Consider the following 6,383-nt stretch of genomic DNA (forward strand, 5'->3'; position numbering starts at 1 on the left):
AAGAAATGTTAGAAAACACCAGAAATGTGATGAAGTGCTATCAAAAATACCAAGAACAGTTTAAAAATACCTGTTTGGCCAGGCATGGTGGCGCATGCCTTTAATCCCAGCACTCGGGAGGCAGAGGCAGCTGAATCTCTGTGAGTACAAGGCCAGCCTGGTCTACATAGTGAGTTCCAGGGCAGCTGGGGTACAGGGAGATCCTATCTCACAAAGACTAAAAAGAAAAAAAGCCTGTTCGTTCACTTCAGTGTTGCTTGCATAAAGAATACTGTGGGCTGGAGAAATGGCTCAGCATGAAAAAGTGCTTGCAGGGAATGCTTAGGACTCGAGTGCACTTCATGGAACATATGAAAAGATGAAAGGAGAGAGACCAACTCCCCAAAAGTGCCCCCTGATCTCACACACACACCATAGCACATGCGTGTCCACATACACATACATACATACATGGGACAGTAAATGAAAACTTAAAAGGAATATTTCAATGAGATAATTAGGTTAAATGATTAATTTCATACAAGATAATAAAATTATCATTTTCAGTGTACTGTAAAGTTCGCTTTTCAGTTTACAAGCTAACATACTGCAGAGGTGAAAATCAATTCTATATTTGCTAACTTTTTTATTGAATTTCTGTATATTTCATACAGAACATCTCAATCAATCATAATCATCTTTAGAACCCCTTTCCCACTGGAACTCTCCATAGCCGCCCCCACACTGGAATTCACACATTCTGTCATTTGTCTTAAGGCCTATTGTGTCAAGTTAGTGTCCCCAGATGTCCCTTGGTGCAAGTTCATTTACTGAGGTGTAGTCTACCTATCTAAAGTCTCTCACTTTAGGATGATCAGCTCTTCCTCAACCAGAAGTAACCAGTTGTTGATATTTCTTCAACTAAGATTGGGGTCTGCTGTCCATTTCCCAGTTCTATGCTGAGTTTTTGTCTGAGTTTGCATGGGTCTTGTGCATGCTGACACAATTGCTGTAGGTTCATATGAGCAGGGTCCTAGGAGCTTGTCGGACTCCATATGGTCATTCACCTTCTCTCTGGCTCTTACAGTGTTTCTGAGCCCTCTTCTCTAATGGTCCCTGAGCACCGGGTGGGTGAAGTTCAACATAGGAGTCCTGTCTAAGGATCCAAACTCTGCAGACTCTTAGTTGCTATGCTTTGGCCATTTGTGACCTTTTGTGTTCCTGGTCCTCTCTTTCATGAGGGAGCTTCATTAATGAGAACTGAGAATTCATTATTGTCTTCTTTACCCCTTTTTCTATGTTCTATGAGCCTTAGGTGTATAGTTGCATTGTAAATGTGCCACTTAGACTTGGACAATTCACAGACAATGTCTATGTGTGACCAGTTGTGGTAATCTGTAATAGTCTTCTGGTGCAAAAGAAGCTTCTTGGATGAGTGGTGAATGGGATATTTGCCTGTAAATATAAGGATACGTATTTTATGCATGGGAAGAAATTAAATTAGTCTAGGGATATGACAATTTGGGGGTTTTCTCCAAGATTTGACCTTTCCAGCCATGTGTATTTAGCTATGTTTACAGTACCACATATGAGTTTCCCCCCACTGAGTGAGCTTTTAATCCAATTACGTAGATGTCGATTAGCCCTAAGAAAAAAGTGCCACTAATACACCAATGTAGTGTGCTTGTTGGCAATTTATGGGGTTATTTAGTCTTGAAGCTGGTGTTGGATACATTGATGTTAGCACCTCGAATAGTGATTTCCAAAGCTATGATAGCTAGCCTTCAAGGGAAGTAGTTTCCAGGTAAGTTCCAGCTCCACTACTCCAAATTATGTGTCCGAAGTATGCTCTCTCTTCAGCAGTAGGGTCTTACCTTCAAGTTCTGGGAGGCCATCAAGGGCTGTAGCAATAGCTTGTATAATTTTTGAAGTCTCTTAGATGACCCTTGCCAACAACTCAATGAAAAATTTCTCCTGTCTGGCACTGTTTCTTCTTATGTAACCTTTAGCTATACACAAAGACACATTTAGAGATACCGTATGTGTAATTTGTCATTAGATTTTTGGACTAATATGATTTCCTCTGATTTTTTACACAGCTAAGCATGCTTCATCTCTCCTCACTCTCTTCCTGTCTAACCCTTGAACCATGACTTCTCCATTTAAAGTGTCCCCTTTTTCCCCACCTCTCCCTTGATCATATCAGTCTCCTATAGTCTCACCTCTCTTGAGTTCTTTCTTTCCCTTCATCCTCAAATTCTTTGTATAACCCCCCCCCAATTTAAGTACCCTCATTTTCTTCATTTCTCCCTTATTAGCATATATCTCCTACTGTTCTCTCTCAGGTTCCTTCTTTATCTTTGCCCCTGGTTGCTTTTCATTATCCTGGTCCCTGCAGTTACAAAAGTATACATAGGCACACATAAGGATTTGGTGCTAGGATCCATATATGAGGGAGAACATAAGCTGTTTATTTTTCTGAGTTTGTGTTATTTCACTTAGTATAATAGTTTCTAATTCCATCCATTTATCTGCAAATATCATGATTTCATCTTTCTTTACTGTCGCGTAGAAGAACTCCATGGTGTAAAGGTACCACATTTTCATTACCCACTCATCAGTTGAGGGGCACTTAGGTTGCTTCCTCTTTAGCTATTTTGAAAAAGGCAGCAACGAACATGGATGTACAAGTGTCTCTGCAATAGGACGAGTCCTTTGGGTATACGCAAAGAAGTGGCATAACCCAGTCAAAAGGTAGGTTCATTTTTAGATTTTTTTTTTTTTTGGTCTTTTTGAGACAGGGTCTCCCTGTAGCCCCAGCTGTCGTTGACTGACTATGTAGACCAGGCTGGCCTTGAACTCACAGAGATCTGCCTGCCTCTGCCTCCCGAGTGCTAGGATTAAAGGCTTGCGCCACCACGCCTGGCTCATTTTTAGATGTATAAGAGTTCGCCACACTACTTTTTATAGGGGTTGCAGGGGTTTGCAATCTCACCAGCAGTGAATGAGTGTTCCCCTTTCTCCACATCCTCTCCAACATTTGGATCTATTGTTTTCTTGATCTTAGCCACTCTGGGGTAAGACGAAATCTTAAAGTGGTTTTAATTTGCATTTCTCTAATTACCTATGATGTTCAACACCTTTTAAGATGTTTCCTAGCCAAATTATTTCTCCTTTTGCGATATCTCTGTTTAGATACTTAATTTATCTTTTAATTGGGTCACTTGCTTTCTTGATTCTTGTTTTTCAAGTTTTTTACATATATTCAGGATGTTAAACTTATGTTAATGTGTCACTGGTGAAGATTTTCTCCCACTCTGTAAGTTTTCACTTCCTTGGTTGTATATTTTGATGTACAGATTCCTATTAGTTTAATGAGGTCCTACTTGATCATTCTTGACCTTAATTCCTCCGCAATTGATGTTCAGTTTAGAAAGTTATTTCCTACACCTATATCTTGTAGTTTATTGCCAATATTTTCTCCTAACAGTTTCAGAGTGTCAGGTTTCATATTGAAGTCTTTAATCCATTTGGAGTTGACTTTTATGCAAGGTGAAAGATAAGAGTCTAGTTTCATTCTTCTAAAAGTGGAGATCCAGTTTTGCCAGTTGAAGATGCTGTCTTTTCTCCGTTGCATGTTCTTGGACCCTTTGTCAAATATCAGGTAGCTGAAATTGCATGCACTCATGCTTGGATCTTCAGTTATGTTCCATTGATCTACTCGTGTATTTTTGTGCCAGTACCATGCTGTTCTTATGACTATAGCTCTGTAATACAGATTGAAATCTGGTATAGTAATCCCCCAGCATTGTACATTGTACTCAGGCTTGTTTTGACTATCTGGAGTCTTTTGTGCTTCCATATGATTTTTGGGGTGTTTTTTCTAATTTAATGAAGAATGTCATGGGGATTTTGATTGTCATTGCATTGAATCTATAAATAAATTTTGGTAAGATGGTCATTTTCACAATATTAATTCTTCTAATCCATGAGCATGGGAGATCCTTCCATCTTCTGGTGTCTTCCTCAATATCTTTCTTCGAAGATTTAAATTTTTTATTGTAAAGATCTTTAATGTCTTTGGTCAGGTGTATTCTGAGATTTTTTTTTTGAGGCTATTGTGAATGGGAGGGTTTCCAAGTATCCTTTTCTAATTGCTTATTTTTGGTATACAGAAAGGTTACTGATTTTTGTTGATTAATTTTTTAGCCTGCCACATTACTGAAAGTATTTCTAGTTTTCTGTTGATTTGAGCACCTCTTAGGTATAATATCTTAACATCTGCAAAAAGAGATAATTTGACCTCTTCTTTCCAATTAGAACTCCTTTAATTTCCATCTTTCATTGCCCCAGCAGGATTTTCATACACTATATTGAAAAGGAGTGGAGATAGCAGACTTCTTTGTCTAATTCCTGATTTTAATGAGAATGCTTCCAGTTTTTCTCCATTTAGAATGATGTTGGCTGTGGGTTTGTTGTATATGGCTTTAATTATGTTGAGGTGTGTTTCCTCCAGTCCAATTCCTTTTAGGACTTTTAATATTAATCTAGGATGAATTTTGTCAAAGTTGTTTTCTGCATTTATTGAGATGACCACATGGTACTTTGAGTCCATTTACATGATTGATGACATTTATTGACTTCTGTATATTGAACCATCCCTGCATCTCTGGAATAAAGCCCATTTGATCATGGTGGATGATCTTTTTTATGTGAGTCTATACGCAGTTTGCAAGTATTTTGTTGAATCGATGTTCATTAGGATTTGGGTCTATAGTTTTCTTTTTTGGTTGTATCTTTACCTGGTTTTGGTGTTAGAGTGATGCTGGCTTCATAGAAGGAATTTGGAAGTTTCCCCTCTGCTTCTATATTTCTGAATAATTTAAAAATAGAATTTGATATAAATCTTCTTTAAATGTCTGGTCAAATTCACCTGTGAATCCATCTGGGCCTGGGCTATTTTTAGTTGGTAGCTTTTTTATTACTGTTTCAATTTCCTTATATGTTATGGGTCTGTCTAAGATGTTGATCTCTTCTTGGTTTAGCTTTGGTGATTCCCATGATTTTAGATATCCATGCATTTCTTTTAAGTTTTGAAATTTGATCACTTAAATTTTTTTTAAAGAATTCCCTTATAATGTTCTGGATATTTTTGTTGTCTGTGTGCTGTTTCCCTTCTCATCTCTGATTTTTTTGATTTGGAGTTGTTCTTTCTTTCTTTTGGTTAACTGAGCTAAGGTTCTGTTATCTTGTTTATCTTTTCAAAGAACCAGCTCTTGGTTTAATTGACTCTACATTGTTTTGTTTCTATTTCATTACTTTCTGCTCTAATTTTTGTTATTTCTTCTTGTCTGCTGGGTTTGGGTTTCATTTGTGGTTGCCATTCAAGACTCTTGAGTTGCAGTGTGAAGTCATGTATTTGTGTTTTTTCTGATTTTTTAATACAAACACTTAGAGCTGTAAACATCCCTCTTAGGACTGCTTTGAAAGCATCCCAGAGGTTTTGTTGTATTGTATTGTCCTTTTCATTTAATTCCAGAAATACTTTCATTTCTTTCTTAATTTCTCCTGGGTGAGTGTCCTTACTAGAGCTTCTTCTGGTGTTGATTTTTGGCTTTGTAGCATTGTGGTCTGACTGAATGCATGGATTTAATTCTTGTTTTTTTTGTGTTTGTTGACATTTGTTTTGTGCCCCGATATGTGGTCAGTTTTTGAGAAAGTTCCATAAAGTACTGAATATAACATATATTCATAGGTGCTTGGATGAAATATTCGATAGATATGTTAGGGCCATTTGATGCATGGTATTTTTTGATTCAGATATCTTTCTATTTATTCTTTGTCTAGTTGACCTTTCTAATGGAGACAGTGGGATATTGAAGTCCCCTACTTTTAGTGAGTTGGGATTAATTTCTGTCTTAAAGTCCTGTAGTACTGTTTTAATGAAATTGAGTGCACCATATTTGGTTCATGATTGTAATATCTTCTTGGTTAATTGTTCCTTTGATCAGGAGTGACCCTCTTTATTTCTTCTGATTAGTTTCAGTTTGAGGTCTATTTTGTTAGATATAAGAATTGCAACTCCCACTTACTTTTTATGCCATTTGCATGGAATATATTTTTTCCATCCTTTTACCTTAAGGTAGAGCCTGTCCTGTAAAGTGAGATGCAGCCAGCAAAAATGTGGCTTTTGTTTCTAATTCATTCAACTAGCCTGTGTCTTGACTGGGGGGGTTCAGTCCATTGATATTTAAAGTTATTATTGAAAGCAGGGCATTGCTCCCTGTACCTTTAATTTCTGTTTGCATTATGGTTATAACTCTTGTGTTTCCACAGTTATACCTTTGTGGAAATAAATTCTTTCAGCCTATTCACGCCATTGATGTTTTTCTTTCCCCTTCAAT

The sequence above is a fragment of the Nannospalax galili genome, unplaced genomic scaffold (genome assembly GCF_000622305.1).
Source record: "Nannospalax galili isolate Female #2095 unplaced genomic scaffold, S.galili_v1.0 scaffold278, whole genome shotgun sequence".
Classification (NCBI taxonomy): domain Eukaryota; kingdom Metazoa; phylum Chordata; class Mammalia; order Rodentia; family Spalacidae; genus Nannospalax; species Nannospalax galili.